The sequence below is a fragment of the Salvelinus sp. IW2-2015 genome, linkage group LG4q.1:29, assembly GCF_002910315.2.
Source record: "Salvelinus sp. IW2-2015 linkage group LG4q.1:29, ASM291031v2, whole genome shotgun sequence".
In the NCBI taxonomy this organism is placed as follows: Eukaryota; Metazoa; Chordata; class Actinopteri; order Salmoniformes; family Salmonidae; genus Salvelinus; species Salvelinus sp. IW2-2015.
In genome coordinates this window covers 70,145,629-70,165,792 of record NC_036842.1, presented here as the reverse complement: position 1 = coordinate 70,165,792, position 20,164 = coordinate 70,145,629, and the positions used below count along the sequence as shown (strand labels likewise).

The 20,164-nt window shown below is 39.5% G+C and overlaps 1 pseudogene; it reads right to left on the bottom strand.

The window, feature by feature from the left end:
* LOC111962447 (furin-like) overlaps nucleotides 1-20,164 on the bottom strand; it is a 260,162-nt pseudogene that overhangs the window by 14,422 nt on the left and 225,576 nt on the right.

Below are 20,164 nucleotides of genomic sequence, written 5' to 3'. Positions count from 1 at the left end.
GAAGCAGTAGAACCACTCCGCAGCGCGACAGCAGTAGAGGCAGCAGCAGACTCTCACCTCAACAACCTTCCACATCCACACACTCCCTCCATCAGCATTCACGTCTCACACTCTCTCATGTGTTATTAATAGACATGAAACTCCATCCAATCAATGTCACCTCGCTGGAAAAACAGTGCTCTCCCTATTAAATGATTCCATCTACATGAATTCCATCTCCTGAGGAAATACAAGCTGCCCTGTTATTGCTCTCTCTGGGGAAATGCTGAGGTGATCTACACTTTGGATAATTATTGGGTTTGGACTGTCATTGTCTGTATATTGAAGCAAACTTCCTCCATGCCTTCACAATGCCCTTCACTGTTGCTGCAGTGGATGGAGGATTGGCAATGACTACCAGTATGCAGTATATGTTTGTACTGTATGTGTGTATGTGCAATGCTTGGAGTTGGACTGAAATAGGTGCCGGTACCCGTTTTGAGTACCGGTACTGTTTATATTTAGGCGCAATACTTGTGAGGTAATATTCTATAAGAGGAACAGAAGCTCAAGAAGTAGAGCATTTAGGTGTCGGTACTCAGCTCTGGTGTGCTCCTGCCCAACTCAAGCACTGTGTATGTGTGTATGTGTGTATGTGTGTGGGTGGGAGGGGGGTGGAGTGTGTTTGACAGTGGCTGTATCTCAAAAGGTTCCAAAAGGATTCTTTGCGGAGGGATAGAGTTTTTACCAAGAACCGTTTTTATCTGAAGAAGCCTTTTAAGAAGACGAGGGATCGTGTAAAGGCAAAGTGTTCTACCCAGAACCTTTAACATCATATTATACAATGGGTGGGTCTAATCCTGAATGCTGATTGGTTAGAACTGCATTCCAGCCTGTGTCTATTCCACAAGTTACCACCGGCTAAATCTATGACGTTAAAATGCCTATTTACTCTGTTCCATCTGACTACGCAATCCACTGTCTCATCAGCCCAGCCAAGCAATTTATAAACTAGATCTCCACTATCAAAAGCATCTAGACATTATCTCACATTTCATTTAGACTAACATTTAGTTTTCAACAGCAGAGATTTGTATAAACCTTGCTGTCTATCTCGCCTGACATTTGCAACATTGTTTCAATATTCAAATTCGATCTCCATCTGTCCTATAGTAACGAATGTGTCGGGACGAGACGTACAGACAGGCATCGTTTCTCATTCAGTTGAAATCATAAATCAGCTGGCATAATTTTTATGGATATATACAAAGAAATGTCAATTGAAAAAAGGTCAAACGAAATGAAGTGCAGCTAGTTTGCTATCTTTCCAGCTTCAGTTTGAAGTGATTGTGTTAGCTGTGTTGTTGGCTAGCGCCTCTGAACAACAGTGTCCGGAAGAGTGAGCACATTTTCTATGCCAGGCGAAATTGCGCCTCATTAGCTCATTGTTATGGATGCATCCAAATAAATGTCACTAGAAAACAGCTTAAACAAATGCAAATGCAGCTACTTTGCTGTTATTCTGTCTGTAAGTTAGCCATAGTTGGCTAGATAGCAAGCAAGGGATAAGAACGTTGCCAGCCAGTATGGCAATGGAACATTTAGAATGAACGACTGGGTCGCGTCCATAGATACATAACAAAAAGACTGAACGATTGGGTCTCGTTTCTAGCAACCGAAACGATAGAACAAATGACCAGCTGGCTTGGGTAGCAAACCTAGATTTGTGACAAGGCTATATCTTGTGGAAGGATGAAATAGTATGAATAAATTAATCAAAATAAAGTTTTTTATGAAAATACTTTGAATATGTTGGTAACCCGTTGTATAAAAGTGATTATGCCCTCGAAGCTGGTGTTTAGAGAATATATTGGCACGGTTTGCCTAACAACAGCCGTGCCAATATATCCTCCAAACACCGGCTTCTTCGACTACCCAAACTACCCATCATCGGATTACTTTCGACTTCTAGAAAGTGTTTTACTCAATTATTTTGATCAACGTTGAGCTCACCTGTGATGTGATGAATTATAAATAGTAATTGCTATTAGCTCATTCATATTGTGATTTCTGTCTGCCGAGAGTTATGTAAATATGACCTCAGTTAGCGCTAGGACTAATCTTGCTTACATTTTCCGGTTTGGATGATTGTGTTATGCTGTWGCTACTTCTGTGAATGTCTGAACATTGCATCCAAAAATAAACTTGTCACATTCAGGACATAACTTTGTAAGGACTGTGTTTGTGCAAAATGTTTCTGTGAAAAAACAGTGTGGCTAGCTCAAATGCTGACTGTTGCATCAATCTAAACTGGACGTTAATCAAACCAGTTTGAGCATACTGTCACGCCCTGACCTTAGAGATCCTTTTTATGTCTCTATTTTGGTTTGGTCAGGGCGTGAGTTGGGGTGGGCATTCTATGTTTTGTGTTTCTATGATTTTCTATTTCTACGTTTTGGCCGGGTATGGTTCTCAATCAGGGACAGCTGTCTATCGTTGTCTCTGATTGGGAACCATACTTAGGTAGCCCTTTTTTCCACCTGTCTTTGTGGGAAGTTGACTTTTGTTTAGGGCATATAGCCTGTAGCTTCACGGTTTGTTTTTGTAGTGTTTGTTGTTTTGTTCGGCGTCATTTTGATCAAATAAATCAAATGAACGCTCACCACGCTGCACCTTGGTCCTCTGCTTTCAATAGCTGTGACACATACCCTGCAGGGACCACTGTAGAATAGATCACACCCGTTTGTTGGTACGTGTGAAAAGGTTAAGAACAGTATCTTGCAGGATTCAATAGTTGGAATTGTAAGAGACAGGAACCTTCCCGCTAGCCACGGCTGAGATAATTGATGGGCTGGACATGCCGAGAGATTAGTTCGGATTGGTCTGCCATGTAGCATGCTTCTGCAATGAAGAAGTTGACTGAGTTTTGAAATCAGTGGAATGTGGAAACAGTATGATAGTTCAGGAGATGGAGAAAATTCTGGAGTTTACAAATTTGCGGAGGGAGTCGAAAAGAGAACACACAGAAGGCTGTTGTATAAAACACCTGTCTCCGGATTACATCTTCAAACTAAGGGCAACCATGACATCCGTGACAGAGAGGGAGAAGCGATGTATACGGGTAAGAGAGTCTAGCTAGCTACATTTTCAGATACTACATGTTCAAATTTGGTCAGAAAGTCATTTTCATTGCAAGTTAAAGCATACAGGGGCTAGCTAGCTAACATTAGTTGGCTGGCTCGCTAGATAATGTTACGTGTATGATCTGTGTAGTAATATTATTTTGTATCTCAAAAAGCAATTTGCATTGCTTGTTATAGCCTAATGTTAGCTAGCTAGCTAACATTGAACCTAGTTGGTGAACTTCAGTTATCTGCAGATTCATGCATGGTAGTAACATTATGAGTTGGGATTATGGTTCACTGTTTAGCTAGCTACACATCTAAACAAAAGGCTCCACTATGCAAGTAACCATTATCTGTACCGTTTACACCTTCGGTTTCCTGTACATGTGACAAATAAACATTGATTTTATTTGATATAGTGCGTGTTTACCAGAGACGGTAATGCGAATAACAACATGACCTGCACCAAAGTCAAATTAGGATATAACGTTAGGCCAACGAGACAGTGTCCTAGTTCTAAAATTCTCAGATAAAATGCCCTGCTTTTATATATGTAAACTTCCACCTTCAACTGTAGCTAACTAAATTAGAACGTGTGTGACTTAAACCAGTGCGGAAAGCATTTTCCTGCATTAATGTTTTCAGTCATCAGTGCATGCCATTTACATTTGAAATATATAGATGATACATTTTGTACTGAATAACAGTGTAATTTACATTATAGTTTCAGAAAGAAAACATTTTCATAATGAACAGCTAGCGTGTGCTTGTCATAACAAGCTCACATTGGATCATGTCTAGATGGAATCAAGCATTTGTCAAATTTACGTCTAAAGTAGATTTTAGCATTTTTTGCATTTTAGCTAACCCTTTTCCTAACCTCAACCTAATTCTCCTAACCTGACACGTTTATTCTCCTAACTGCTGTGTAAGTTATAAACCCGCTACGAAAAGTAAATTCTGACTAAAGTTGGATCCCTTCTAGCCATGACCCTCTCATTTTGTTAGTTTCCCTAAAAGTCTTTCATCCTAATAGTAACATACAGGGCCTTCAGAAAGTATTTATATCCCTTGACTTATTCCCCATTTTGTTGTGTTACAGCCTGAATTCAAAATGGATTAAATATATTTGTTCCCTCACCCATCTACACACAATACCCCATAATGACAAACTGAAAATATGTTTTTAGAAAATGTATTTAAAATGAAATACAGAAATATCTAATTTACATACGTATTCACAGTCAATACTTTGTAGATACTTTGTCAATACTTTGGCAATGATTACAGTCTTTCTGTGTAAGTCTCAAAGAGCTTTCCACACCTGGATTGTGCAACATTTGTTGAACATTGCTAGACAACCATTTTCAGGTCCTGCCATAGATTTTCAAGTAGATAAGTCAAAACTGTAACTTGGCCACTCAGGAACATTCACTATCTTCTTGGTAAGAAACTTCAGTGTAGATTTGGACTTGTGTTTTAGGTTATTGTCCTGCTGAAAGGTGAATTACTCTCCCAGGGTCTGGTGGAAAGCAGACTGAACCAGGTTTTTCTCTATGATTTAGCCTGTGCTTAGCTTCATTCTTTATGTTTGTTTCCTGAAAAACGTAATGATTACAAGCATACCCATAACCACTATGCTTGAAAATATGTAGATTGTTACTCAATAATGTGTTGCATTGGATTTGCCCCAAACACAGCACTTTGTATTCAGGACAAAATGTGAATTGCTTTTCCATATTTTTTGCATTATTATTTGAATGCCTTGTTGCAAACAGGATGGATGTTTTGGAATATTTTTATTCTGTACAGGCTTCCTTCTTTCACTCTGTCAATTAGGTTAGTATTGTGGAGTAACTACAATGTTGTTGATCCATCCTCAGTTTTATCCTACCACAGCCATTAAACTTCATTCACTGTTTTAAAGTCACCATTGGCCTCATGGTGAAATCCCTGAGCGGTGTCCTTCCTCTCCAGCGGCTGAGTTAGGAAGGACGCATGTAGTTACTCCATCCACCATCCAAAGCGTAATGAATAACTTCACCATGGTCAAAGGGATATTCAATGCCTGCTTTTTTATTTTGACCCATCTACCAATAGGTGCCCTATTTAGCGAGGCATTGCAAAACCTCCCGGGTCTTTGTGGTTGAATCTGTGTTTGAAATGCACTGCTCGACTGAGAGACTTTACAGACACAGTGCATATGGAAAGTATTCAGACCCCTTGACCTTTTCCACATTGTGTTACCTTACAGCTGTATTCTAAAATTGATTAAATAAATGTTTTCCTCATCAATCTACACACAATACCCAATAATGTCAAAGGAAAAACAGGTTTTTAGAAATGCTAGCAAATGTATACATAAAAAAATAAGAAATTACCTTATTTACAAAAGTATTCAGACCCTTTGCTATGAGACTCAAAATTGAGCTCAGGTGCATCCTGTTTCCATTGATCATCCTTCAGATGTTTCTACAACTTGATTGGAGTCCACCTGTGATACATTAAATTGATTGGACATGATTTGGAAAGGCACACACCAGTCTATATAAGGTCCCACAGTTGACAGTGCATGTCAGAGCAAAAACCAAGCCATGGGGTCGAAGGAATTGTCCTTAGAGCTCCGAGACAGGATTGTGTCGAGGCACAGATCTGGGGAAGGGTACCAAAACATTTCTGCAGCATTGAAGGTCCCTAAGAACACAGTGGCCTCCATCATTCTTAAATGGAAGAAGTTTGGAACTACCAAGACTCTTCCTAGAGCTGGCAGCCCGGCCAAACTGAGCAATCAGGGCTGAAGGGCCTTGGTCAGGGTGGTGACCAAGAACCCGATGGTCACTCTGACAGAGCTCCAGAGTTCCTCTGTGGAGATGGGAGAACCTTCCTGAATGACAACCATCTCTGTAGTACRCCACCAATCAGGCCTTTATGGTAGAGTGGCCAGATGGAAGCCACTCCTCAGTAAAAGGCACATGACAGCTCAATTGGAGTTTGCCAAAAGGCACCTAAAGGACTCTCAGACCATTAGAAACAAGATTTTCTGGTCTGATGAAACTCTTTGGCCTAAATGCCAAGCACGTCTGGAGTAGGGCTGTTGCGGTGACCATATTACCGCCACACCAGCGGTCACGAGTCATGAAGGCAGTCAAATTACACATGACCGTTTAGTCACGGTAATCATGCTTCTCCAAGCTCTGATGCTGCTGGTCATTAGTAGCCTACCAAAGTTGCTAACTGCCTGGTACTCAGCACTCTATTGGCTCTCTAATCACTCTGACATCAATGCGAATGTTTTTGAAAATCTAATCAAACACTTCAATGTTGCGCAACAGTGAAGAGGCAACTCCGGGATGATGGCCTTATAGGCCGAGTTGCAAAGAAAAAGCCATATCTCAGACTGGCCAATAAAAAGAAAGGATGAAGATGGGCAAAAGAACACAGACACTGGACAAAGGAACTCTGCCTAGAAGGCCAGCATCTCGGAGTCACCTCCCGGAGTCGCCTTGACTTTGAGACTGGTGTTTTGTGGGTACTATTTAATGAAGCTGCCTGTTGAGGACTTGTGAGGCGTCTATTTCTCAAACTAGACACTCTAATGTACTTGTCCTCTTGCTCAGTTGTGCACCGGGGCCTCCCACTCCTCTTTCTATTCTGGTTAGAGACAGTTTGCGCTGTTCTGTGAAGGGTGTAGTACACAGCGTTGTACGAGAGCTTCAGTTTCTTGGCAATTTCTAACATGGAATAGCCTTCATTTCTCAGAACAAGAATAGACTGACAAGTTTCAGAAGCAAGTTCTTTGTTTCTGGCCATTTTGAGCCAGAACAACATTAACAATGTCTACACTGCATTTATGATCAATTTGATGTTATTTTAATGGACAAAAAATATGTTTTCCTTTCAAAAACAAGGACATTTCTAAGTGACCCCAAACATTTGAACGGTAGTGTATATAAGCAGCGTTTGAGTTTCACATTTGGGGAAGATCATTTTCGTCATAAAAATGCACCTTTATAATAAAAGCATTACATGCATAATTGCATTTGTGGTCACTTTTGATAATGGTGTTTTCCGCTAATGGAACATTCACGCTTATAGCCTACTACCATCTGCGCATTGCTGCGCTTATAATGTGAACAAATAGCCTAATAGTTTATCAACATTTTAAGCAAAACGTTCTGATCTGTTGCGTTAGCCACTTTGCATAAAACATGTTTTTTTTAATGCTAGTGGTTGTATTAATTTACGATCTATCGCATCCCACAACTGTCGCAGACTGTTTGGAATATTTATTTCTCGCGCAGAATAGAATAGGTTGACTTTTGTACTATGGGAAATAGTAGATTGACATAGGCTAGTGCTTTTGCTGTTCGTTTGGCCTACTCATCTTGTTGGCTGACATAAAGTAAATGTGGACAGTTCATCCAATATCTTCAATATGCACCTCGGAATTGGATAAGGACGCTCGCAGTTGCGTCGCCGATGTGTCTGTCTTAACTTGTATCCTGTGAGAAAGACCCGATCATGTGATGGAGAGCCATGTGAGTGAGAGACGCTTCGGATTGCGCAGCACATTCTGGGCACAAAGCAGCACTCCGGGGCGCAAAAGGCAGGATTTGTTTACATTTACATTTACATTTAAGTCATTTAGCAGACGCTCTTATCCAGAGCGACTTACAAATTGGTGCATTCACCTTATGATATCCAGTGGAACAACCACTTTACAATAGTGCATCTAACTCTTTTAAGGGGGGGTTTAGAAGGATTACTTTATCCTATCCTAGGTATTCCTTAAAGAGGTGGAGTTTCAGGTGTCTCCGGAAGGTTTAGGGTGCATTATGGCCACAAAGGGGATGCTGCCGTGAAATTCGAGGCATTATCAAGTGCTTGTCAAATTGTGAATGAGAGAGTATTAGAGTGTGTACAACCTGCGCAAAAAAAGCAGAGCTCATGCCTTTCAAGCAACTTTTTTCAAATCAGCATTAGAGTCTCATCTTGCAGCCTTACAATGTATTATAAATCAAAACATATAGTCCAACATTTGTAGAACAACTAGAGTTACATTAATAACTCTAAATTAAGCATATAGAAGTACCTACTTCTTTGTTAACAACTTTACGCAGAATAGCCGCACTCCCTCAAATCGTTTGGAGAAAATATTTATATTTTATTCAGCTTTGTTCAATTGTATTCTTCATACTATAAAATAATGCCACAGAATTATAAACAAATCTTGTCTGCTAAATGAACTAGTGTAGCCCACAGCCATTTGGCACAGCCACATCAGAACCTAACATAAYGACAACTCAGAGTATGCTATTCTTTTCTTCTGAAATCGACTACATTTTCTTCATATCATGCTTCTTTAGACCTGTCTAAAATAAATAATGGATTCATTGTGAAGGTGTAGGCTATATTACATGGATTTATTATACTTTTTAAAATGTGTGGAATGTGTGGAAGCCAGGAGATGTTAAATGTGTTTATGATAATTAATGGTCAATCACCATGAGATTGACAGTTATTTGCTTGACAATCCCCGACTGATGAAATTTTGTGACCACCACAGCCCTAGTCTGGAGGAAACGTGGCACCATCCCTATGGTGATGCATGGTGGTGGCAGCATCATGCTGTGTCTTTCAGCGGCAGGGAATGGGAGACTAGTCATGACCGAGGGAAAGAGTAACGGAACAAAGTACAGAGAGATCCTTGATCAAAACCTATTCCAGAGCGCTCAGGACCTCAGACCTCAGACCCTAAGCACACAGCAAAGACAACGCAGGAGTGACTTCGGGACAAGTCTCTGAATGTCCTTGAGTGGCCCAGCCAGTACCCGGACTTAAACCCGATCCAACATCTCTGGAGAGACCTGAAAATAGCTGTGCAGCGACGCTCCCCATCCAACCTGACAAAGCTTGAGAGGAGCTGTATAGAAGAATGGGAGAAACTCCTCAAATACAGGTGTGCCAAGCTTGTAGCGTCATACCCAAGAAGACTCGAGGCTATAATCGCTGCCAAAGGTGCTTCAACAAAGTACTGAGCAAAGGGTCTGAATACTTATATGTTAAATGTGATATTTCAGTGTTTTTTTATCAATTAGCAAAAAATAAATAAAACTGTTTTTGCTTTGTCATTATGGGGTATTGTGTGTAGATTGATGAGGAAAAAAACTATTTAATCCATTTTGGAATAAGGCTTAACTTAACAAAATGTTGAAAAAGTCAATGGGTCTGAATAATTTCCGAATGCACTGTAATTGTATGTGTGGTACAGAGATGAGGTAGTCATTCAGAAATCATGTTAAAATCACTATTATTGCACACAGAGTGGCTCCATGAACTTATTATGTGACTTGTTAAGCAAATTATTACTCCTGAACGTATTAAGGCTTGTCATAACAAAGAGGTTGAATACTTATTGACTAAAGACATTTCAGCTTGTAATGTTTTATTAATTTGTAAAAATTCTGAAAAATAACATTTCCACTTTTACATTATGGGGTATTGTGTGTAGGCCAGTAACAAAAAATGTCAGGTCAGTCTATTTGAAATTCAGGCTGTAACAAATCAAAATGTAGAAAAAGTCAAGGTGTGTGAATCATTTCTGAATGACCTGTATCATATTTTTTTACCTTCAATAGATACACAACGTTTGTCAGGAAAAAAACTCAGTTGGGAGTGTAAAAGTCTCCCATTCAATGGTGTTCACTTTCAAGTTGTGGGCACAAAGATGTATGAATGGCACCAGGGAAAGACAGAAAATCAAAAGTCAAAGAAAAATATGTTGCTGAAATGAACAAGAACAAGCCAAAGACAAATCACTATAATTTATACCAAACACTTTTACAACATTCATTGCATTTGAATGATGTTTAAGTGTTAAGTACTTGAAGAAGATGGGGCTTTAAATTGGTGTTCCAATTTATGATCACAACTCTGTGGTCACTAAAGATCCCATGGCACCCATGGCATTGCAAGAGTATTGGTGCTTTCAAGACAACTAGAAATTTGGGGAAAAAACGAGGTCAAATCATGACGTCAGTGATCTTCAGGTCAGAAAGTCAGAGCTCTAGAAAGATGCCAGAGCGTCCAACTTGTAATTACAAGTTGAATGACCGTAAAAAAGCATGTAAACTGTATGAATAATGTGTAACAAAATATTTGTAGAAAACAAAAATGTAAAACTGTTACTTTTGTCCTCTGTAGAGGGGGGTGGATGGGCCAATATTTTTTTTTTTTTTGAGTATGTAAGTGGAGTAAGGGTGGTGAGTTTCCCCTTACACTCTAAAGAGTCTAGAAAAGTGCAAATCAATAATAATAATAATAATWATTATTATTATTATACAATGTTTTGCCATCTTCCATAGCTTGAAGACCATGCCTATGTACAGAGATGCAAACTGGCGGACTGCAAGGGTATGTTAAGTTAAATAAAGTGCCTAAGTGCCAAATAAAGTAACAAGGTTGAAGTTTTCATCTTAAATTATCCCAAAGTCAAATGGAAATTTCTGTGAAACTCTGTATGTTTAAATTGTGGATTTTGAAAATAAAATAAAAATTCAAGATGTGTCAATTTGTTTGTCTACATGCCATTTTAAAAACAATGCAGCTATTGGAGTAAACCTATTTTGGGTTAAGACAAGTAACTATGAGTAAGGGCAAACATCATGATAAGCTCGCAAGCTGGGTTTGAATAAGACATCCGATTACCACTTTGCATTTAGAATGGTTAGTTTTATTATAGCTAATAAATAACCAAATCATTGATGGATGGATCACTACATAAAATAAATGCATGTCTCTCGTCTCTCTGCATAGGCGTCATCACACTCCCTCATCTGATTGGTCATTTCCCACGAACCACAAGCTAGCATACGTGTCATCACACTCCCTCATCTCATTGTTCAAGTAGGCGGGCCTTCTGACTTTGTGGCTGTGGTAACTAGTGATGACCCCTCTCATTGCAAGGTTGCCGTAAAGAAACACTTTATGGCCTTTGACTTTGACTGTTGTAAAGCACTGTAGTGAATATACTCAATACACATTGACAAATGTCACAAATGTCACAAATGTCACCACATCTAGTGGTGACATGACGAACTGCATGTTACTGCATTTCACAGCAAAGTTTGTGAACTTGTGAACAGTGCAGTTTCAGATTTACTTTGAGACAAAGTTTAATTCATTCAGCCCCTTGTTTATTAGTGTGCTTGTGGTGCTTCAGCACAAACACTTCTGCATTCTTATCCACAGCCATAGATAGATACATCTTCACAAACCTAAGAAGGTAAACTGAACAATTGTTTTGTATTTATAGAGGATATAGTTGCTTTTTGGTGGTTATCATGTAAACTACAAATCAAATGTTGTTAAATAATGTTAATTTTAATATTTTGTTAAAAAACCTACACTTTTGCTTTCTTATCCACTACCATAGATAGATTTGACTAACTATATATCAATAATTGGTTACTTTTGCCTCCCTAAAATCGGTATCATTATCGGACTCAGAAATCCCATATTAGTTGGGCTCTAGACTACAATCTGCAAAGGATTCTAACTAGCACCAAAAAGGGTTCCCTATGGGGACTAACCGAAGAATCCTATATGGTTGTACTTAGCATCTTTTTTTTAAAGAGTTTAGTCTACAGAGCTGATCACTGGCTGGCCATGCTCACCTTCCACCACACACTACTCTTTTCCGGTTGGTTGTCTTATGATATTGAGAGACTATATTCTATTGAGAGACGAATTGAATAGAGATGTTGTAGAGAGAGAGATGACAGTTTAACAGAGATATTCTAGTGTGAGAGACGGCAGGTTAATGGAGATATTAGAGTGTAACAGAGATAACTCACTTGGCTTCCAGAGCCAGTGCGATGATCCCAGCAGCCAGGGGGGCTGAGGCTGACGTCCCCGTGTGGGAGTCTGTACACTTCTGTCTCAGGTCTGTAGTCACCTAGGAGAAGAGAGAGAGATGAGAGGAAACAACATCAGTTATATAGAGATCCCACAGAAACTATCTGATTTGCATGCAAGTTAAACAACTCGTGTAAATGCTTTATTTATCTATGCAAAAGAAGTTTGAGTATGTGGATCTCAAGTAAGGATTTTGTCATTGGGTGACTTCTGCCTAGGCAATCTGGTCTCAGAGCATTTCGTATTATTCTGTAAGTAAATCTCAGACGCTCAAGTTTTGTATGGTTGTATTCATTTGTGGATGTCCATCACCCATTTCGTATGATATATTACAAAATATGTTACGAATTTGCAAAACATATGATATGTTATGAATTATAGCTAGGTGGCTAACGTTAACTAGTTAGATAGGCTAGGAGTTGGGGTTACGGTTAAGTTTAGGAGTTAGGTCAAAGGGTTAAAGTTAGGGTTAGCTAAAAGGGTTAAGGTTAGGGTTAGCTAAAATGGTTAAGGTTAGTGGAAGGGTTAGCTAACATGCTAAGTAGTTGAAACGTCAAAGATACCAGGCCTGGTCTTCATAGCAGATTTTGAAAAGGCATTTGATAAAGTACGACTAGAATTTATATATAAATGCTTGGAGTATTTTAATTTTGGTGAATCTCTTATACAATCGTACAGCAACCCCAGGTGTAAAATAGTAAATAATGGTTACTTCTCAGAAAGTATTGAGCTTTTAAGAGGAGTAAAACAAGGTTGTCTATTGTCTCCCTATCTATTTATTATGGCCATTGAAATGCTAGCTATTAAAATAGATTCAACAAGAACATCAAGGGGTTAAAAATCCAGGAGATAAGAACAAAAGTGTCAATGTATGACGATGACTCAAGTTTTTTCTTAAATCCACAATCTGGATCCCTGCACAGTCTCATTGAAGATCTTGATCACTTTTCTAGCCTCTCTCGACAAAAACCTAATTATGACAAGTGTACCATATTACGTATTGGATCGCTAAAAGACACAGTGTTTACACTACCTTGTAGTTTACTAATAAAATGGGRGGATGGTGAAGTAGACATACTTGGTATTCATATCTCAAAAAATATAAATAAACTTATCACAATCAATTTCAATAGAAAGTTAGCAAAAATAAATAAGATTCTGCAACCATGGAGAGGTAGACACTTGTCTATTTATGGATAAATCACCTTGATTAACTCTTTGGTCCTATCACAGTTTACTGACGATGCCAACTCCAGACAATYCGTTTTTTAAATCATATGAGCAAAAATATTTCATTTAATTTGGAATGCTAAGCCAGACAAAATTAAATGTGCCTATTTATATAATGAATACCAGTTTGGGGGGAAAAAATGATTCAATATTAAACATTTAAACATCTCACTCACTAAAAGCTTCACTCATACATACGTTATACTTAAACCCAAAATGGTTCTCCAGTAGATTATTAAGAAAGGCTCATACTTTGTTCAAAACTGGCCTTTTTGCCTTTATACAGACTACGACTTCTCATTTCTGACTAATTGAAAATTTAATTTTGTTTAAAGTATCGCCCTTTCTTAAACAAGCCATACAAAGCTGGTTACAATTTCAGTTTTATCCTCCAGAAAAGAGAGAACAAATATTATGGTTAAACTCAAATATACTGATTAATAATAAAACATCCTTTTTTGATTTTTGTGTGTGAACATTTTATTATATTTATTAATGATATTATCAATAGAAACGATGGCGTTATGTCACATATGCAGCTATCAGAAATATATGGGAATGTTTGCTCAATCCAGACTTAGAACCTATTGATTGCAGCATTACCACAAAAATGGAGGATGCAAGTGGAAGAAGGTAGGCAACTTGTTTGTCTGCCATATATTAAAGATACAAATTGTATGAAAATAATTGGCATAAATATAAAAATATACCAGTTTAATTTGAGGACAAAAAATGTTGACAGCTGCACCATACAGGTGGCAAAATAAATGGGAAGAGATTTTCGATGTACCGATTCCATGGCACATGGTTAATGAACTGATACAAAAAAGCAACACTTGATTCGACACTTGAGTTTTTCTATTTAAATTATTATACAACATTCTTGCCACCAACAGGATGCTATATATATGGGGCATACAACAGTCTCATCTCTGTATATTTTGCTGCGAAGAGACAGAATCACTAGATCATTTATTCTGGTATTGCCCCTATGTACCTTGTTTCTGGTCACAGGTTCAGGAATGGTTAAAAAATCACAACATCCACTTAWAATTAACTTTACAAATAGCAGTGTTAGGTGATTTTATATAATAATACTTGTAGAAAAGGTTTTCATCTTTAGTTCACAATCTGTGGATACTATACGATTAGAAAGGTTCAGAATGTATGTAAAACATCACAGCACATTTGAAAAATATATGGCACATGGAAACCAAACGAGGGTGGTCTATGGTGATAGGTGGGATGAGCTGAGTGTGGCTGAGGGGTGGCATTAAAGAGCTGATGTTCGGTAATGTATTATTGTTATGTGATTGTTGTATATAAAAGTATCATGTATGTAAAATGTATGTATATGTAGCAGAAAAGCTGTAAAAAAAACAAAAAGATATGTGTTCCCCGAATGAATAGGTTAATAAATTATTAAAAAAAAAAATAGAAACATGAAAAAGTACCTAAAAAGTAGTAATGCTAAAGTTATGCATGATGAGATTTGAACTTGCAACCTTTGGGTTGCTAGATGTTCGCTTTATACACCTACCTGTCCACCCCGAGCAACCATGGTTGCTAGACATTCTCTTTATACGCCCTCCCAACCACCCTACTTTTTTTTTGCCTTTAGCTTAAGTTTGTTTTACGTAACCATACGAAACGTAACATATTATACTAAATGGAGTGTCGTCCTAGGAGGAACGAAAAGGTGGTGGAAAAGAGGAAAATGGAAGGAAAGTTGTGAGAGAGGAGAGGAGGAAAAAAGGGGGACAGAGCGTAGTTTAGAGTGTTGTGTCACTTGTCAGAGGCAGAGTTAATCACCTCAGAGTGACACAGTGACACAGCCAGACTGAGAGGTGTATGTTCATTCACCTGCAGCAGCCCTCTGGTGTGTTTGGGAGGAAAGTGGAGAAAGCGTTTAGTTGCAGGACTGTTTAAGTTAGTTGTGGTCCCTATATTGGACTGTTTGTCAGTATATTAGTCACTATTAAGCTAAAAACTCACCAGAAGCGGGTGGGCGTAGCAAGCAGAGCGAGGCGGGTGGAAAGGACGGGACAGGCAGAGCAGTGACTGTATGCTAGTAGGATAGTCCATATCTCCAATTATCTTTGCTGATAGTGATGTTGTGTTTCCATAAGCATTTCGCTACACCCGCAATAACATCTGCTAAACATGTGTATGTGACCAATAAAATTAGATTTGATAAGTGGATGAATTGGTCTAATTTAGCATGTATGCTAAAGCCTCAAACCTTAACTACCTCTTCCAATTCAAATGAGCTTGAAAGAAAGTGAATGATAACATGATTTCTATTGTTTTGTGTGACTACAGTGGCAGCGATAAAACGCAAAAATAGAGACACGCTCTAATTGAGCGAGGCATCAAAGCGGACAACCCGCCCGCCCGCCCTGCTTCGGGTTGGGTCATTATAATTCTAAACAATGCATTCTAAAATAAATAATATACATGCTTGCCTTCGGTGAGTTTAGGCCATTAGCTTGGTATGAATCAATGTCTGTTTCATGTGGAGGTTTACTCTGCTGTAGGTATGAGTGTGTTTGTGTGTCAGTGTCAATCTGTTTCTATGAGGTTTCCTCTGATGTGGGTTTTAGTGATTCTAGAGGTGTGTGCATGTGTGTATGTGTTTGTGTATCAGAGGTACTTGCTAAAGGTTTCTGGTTAAGGTTGCCGTTACTGTGGGTGTGTGGGTGGATCATTATTCCAAATTATTAGGAGACTGTTTTATGTTGTGCTTTTGTGCTTTGTTGTGTGTGATGAAGAGATCCTCCTGGATCTCGAGGGATTGCTAATGATGCCTCACGATCTGTTTCTCAATGGGGTTTCCGGAGCTGAAAATATGTGACGAGTGTAGGTGTGAAGGTGGGAGTGTGTATGTGTGTGTGTGTATCAGTGGTACTTACTATCTGTTTCTTGTTGTGGCTGCCAAAGCTGATGTCACGTCCTGACCATAGTAAGCTGTTTATTCTCTATGTTGGTTGGGGCGTGATAGTGACTAAGGTGGGTCATCTAGGTTTTTTGTATGTCTACGTTGGACTGATATGGTTCCCAATCAGAGACAGCTGTTTATCGTTGTCTCTGATTGGGGATCATATTTAGGTAGCCATTTCCTCATTTGTGTTTGTGGGATCTTGTCTACATTTAGTTGCCTGAGTGCAGAACAGTAGCGTCACGTTTGGTTTGGTTTGGTTTGGTTTGGTTTGGTTTGGTTTGGTTTGGTTTGGTTTGGTTTGGTTTGGTTGTCTGTTGTTTTTGTTCAGTGAGTTTCGGTTTATAAAAATTATGTGGAACTCTACGCACGCTGCGCCTTGGTCTACTCATTACGACGAGCGTGACAGCTGAAGAACATGGTGAAGGTAGGTCTGTGTGTGTGTGTGTTTATCGGGGTGTCTCAGGAGGAGTTCGGATATGCAAAGCACCCATCAAATTGTTATTATTATTACTCACTATCTGTTTCTCGTTGGGGTTTCCAGAGCTGAAGGTGGTGGCGAGGGTGGAGGAGCAGGCCTCGCTGTACCAGGGTACCATGCCGTACTGGGTGGTGCTGCTGATGGATAGGGTGTAGATGCTGTTGGTGTAACCATCACAGTTACAGCTGTCCTTCTCACGACCACCATTCCCCGATGCCCACACAAAGATGGAGCCCAGCCCGCCTCGGCCCTGGAAATGTACACATATAGGCAAGGATGACAAACAGGCTTCTAGAACACACACAAGCACAGATAACACACATACACATATTTAGACAAACATACAGTACACACAGGCATAGATAGCACACCCACACATTCAAGTGTGTGTATGTGGAGAGATGGATAGAGATGGAGTTTTTGTGTGTGTGTGTGCATGCGTGGATGCATTTGTGTGAGTTTCCGTTTGAGACTGATAGTATGAAATATTGCACCAGACAAGAATCTTTTCCCCCATTCCGTAAAAGCCTTGACATCCCTTCCCTCCCTATGATACTGTATGTTATTGTATTTCTACTGACAAACACTGTACTGCTGCTGGCATACAGTGCATTTGGAAAGTATTAAGAACCCTTGACTTTTTCTAAATTTTGTGACATTACAGCATTACTCTAAAATGTATTAAATTGTCCCCCCCCCCATCAATCTACACACAATACTACATAACGACAAGGCAAAAACAGTTTTATTGAAAATTTTGCAAATGTATAAAAAAAWTTAAAACTGAAATATCACATTTACATAAGTATTCAGACCCTTTACTCAGTACTTTGTTGAAGTACCTTTGGCAGTGATTACAGTCTCGAGTCTTCTTGGGTATGACGCTACAAGCTTGGCACACCTGTATTTGGGGAGTTTCTCCCATTCTTCTCTCCAGATCCTCTCAAGCTCTGTCAGGTTGGATGGGGAGCTTCGCTGCACAGCTATTTACAGGTCTCTCCAGAGATTTTGGATCTGGTTCAAGTCCTGGCTCTGGCTGGCTCAAGGATATCCAGAGACTTGTCCCGAAGCCACTCCTGCGCTGTCTTGTGTGCTGTCCTGTTGGAAGGTGAACCTTCGCCTCAGTCTGAGGTCCTGAGTGCTCTGGAGCAGGTTTTCATCAAGGATCTCTCTGTACTTTGCTCCATTCATCTTTCCCTCGATCCTGACTAGTCTCACAGTCCCTGCCGCTGAAAAAAATCCCCACAGCATGATGCTGCCACCACGATGCTTCACCGTAGGGATGGTGTCAGGTTTCCTTCAGACGTGACGCTTGTCATGTGCCTTTTACTGAGGAGTGGACTGATTGGTGGAGTGCTGGAGATGGATGTCCTTCTGGAAGGTTCTCCCATCTCCACAGAGGAACTCTGGAGCTCTGTCAGTGACCATCGGGGTCTTGGTCACCTCCCTGACCAAGGCCCTTCTCCCCCGTTTGCTCAGTTTGGCCGGGCTCTAGGAAGAGTCTTGGTGGTTCCAAACTTCAAGCATGATGAAGCCACTGTGTTTTTGGGTACCTTCAATGCTGAAGAATGTTTTGGTACCCATCCCCAGATCTCTGCCTCGACACAATCCTGTCTCGGAGCTCTACAGACAATTCCTTCAACCACATGGCTTGGTTTTTGCTAATGAATACATATGTAAGTTGTATTTATTTTACTAGGCAAGTCAGCTAAGAACAAATTCTTATTTTCAATGACGGCCTAGGAACAGTGGGTTAACTGCCTTGTTCACGGGCAGAACGACAGATTTTTACCTTGTCAGCCCGGGGATTTGATCTTGCAACCTTTCGGTTACTAGTCCAACGCAGGCTACCTGCCGCTACCTAAGGTAATTCTGTTTTTTATTTTGTAATAAATTTGCAAACATTTCTAAAAACCTGTTTTTGATTTGTCATTGTAGGGTATTGTGTGTAATTTAATCAATTTTAGAATAAGACTGAAATGAAATAAAATGTGGAAAAAGTCTAGGGGCCTGAATACTTTCCGAATGCACTGTAATTCATAAACAATGGCAGGCTATTTACTGCTGTGGAAAAGCCAGTTAATAAAAATAATCACTTTATTACTGAATATACAGTTAGTTGACTGTGATTTGTTAGACAGATACATGAGGGCATCATTGTACTGGGAGGAGCAGCATCATGATACAGTATAATATTATCTACTGAATACACGTATATCCACCTCTTCTCCATCTTTCATCTCCATAAAGATACCATTAGTCACAACTAAATGAAACAGATTAATTGGGCCTTTCCATCACAACAGGCGGTAAGCATATCTCAATAAAGATACACTTTGAAGCTTTTTTTCTTTTCATAACCAAATATGAGAGGAGGTATACTGAGGAGAAGATATCATTTGGAGGGAGAGGGAGAGAGAAAGGAGATAGAGAGAGAGAAAATGAAGTGGAGAAAGACAACATTCAATAATGAAAAGGATATGAGCAGAGTGGCACAGTTGGACAGATATGGAGAAATAGAGGGATTGATTGAAAATGTGAAAGAGGTTGCATAAAAGAGCAGGGGAGAGAGCGAGATGAAGGGAGGGATAGAGGGGCTAGATAGGCACACACTCTACCTCACACTGCATTGTGCCTCAATTCCAGCTGAGACTGAGATGAGAAGCAGTGGAGGTGGGAGTGCCAGCGACATGAACAAAACAAATCATATCTCACACAAGCACATGCACACACACACGACACTGCTTAGGGAACGCAGCCACAGTCTTTATGGATTTAAAGTAGTGCTGTGAGAATGTTATTTCCTAATCCCTGTCCTCTGTGGAGGGTTTGCCCCAGCATGACTCCGTGGGACTGTCCTGCTCACCGCTGGATGGGCATTTAAAAGGCCAACAGCCCTCACAATCCCTATTTTATTCTCACCACTGATGCATTGCTTGTTTTCTTAAGGACTAAATCAACAGGTATTCCTAATCTTTCCGGGAATTCTTTCAGTAAAACTAATAATGTCCTGTTTTGCTGTAGGCATTTATTGTCTTTCCATCACTCTATTATCCTGCATGTTAGCGTTTTTCATCAAATTGTACTGGAGGCAGCTCTGCAGAGTGGTCACTAGCTGGCACAACCATGAATTCAAAACCTGATTTTAAACTTAACCCTGACCTTAACCACACTGCTAACCCTAATGTCTAACCATAACTTCAAATTAGCAATAAAAAGTACACTTTTTTCCCATTAATTTTTACAATATAGCAAAGTATGGCTTTGCAGCTGGCCAATCTAAGACTCATAACAATAAGTGTCAACCTGCCATTAAACTAGTGTTAGATATGAGATTTATGCTATATGAATCATATACACGACGAAATGCTCCGGCTCTGATTTTATTGGATACATATGAGAAGAACATCATAAAGTAGGATTTTCAACCGAGTTTGACCAGTTTATTCGACGTTTATTGGGAATTTTGGAATTTTTCGTTCCAGGCGCAAAGAT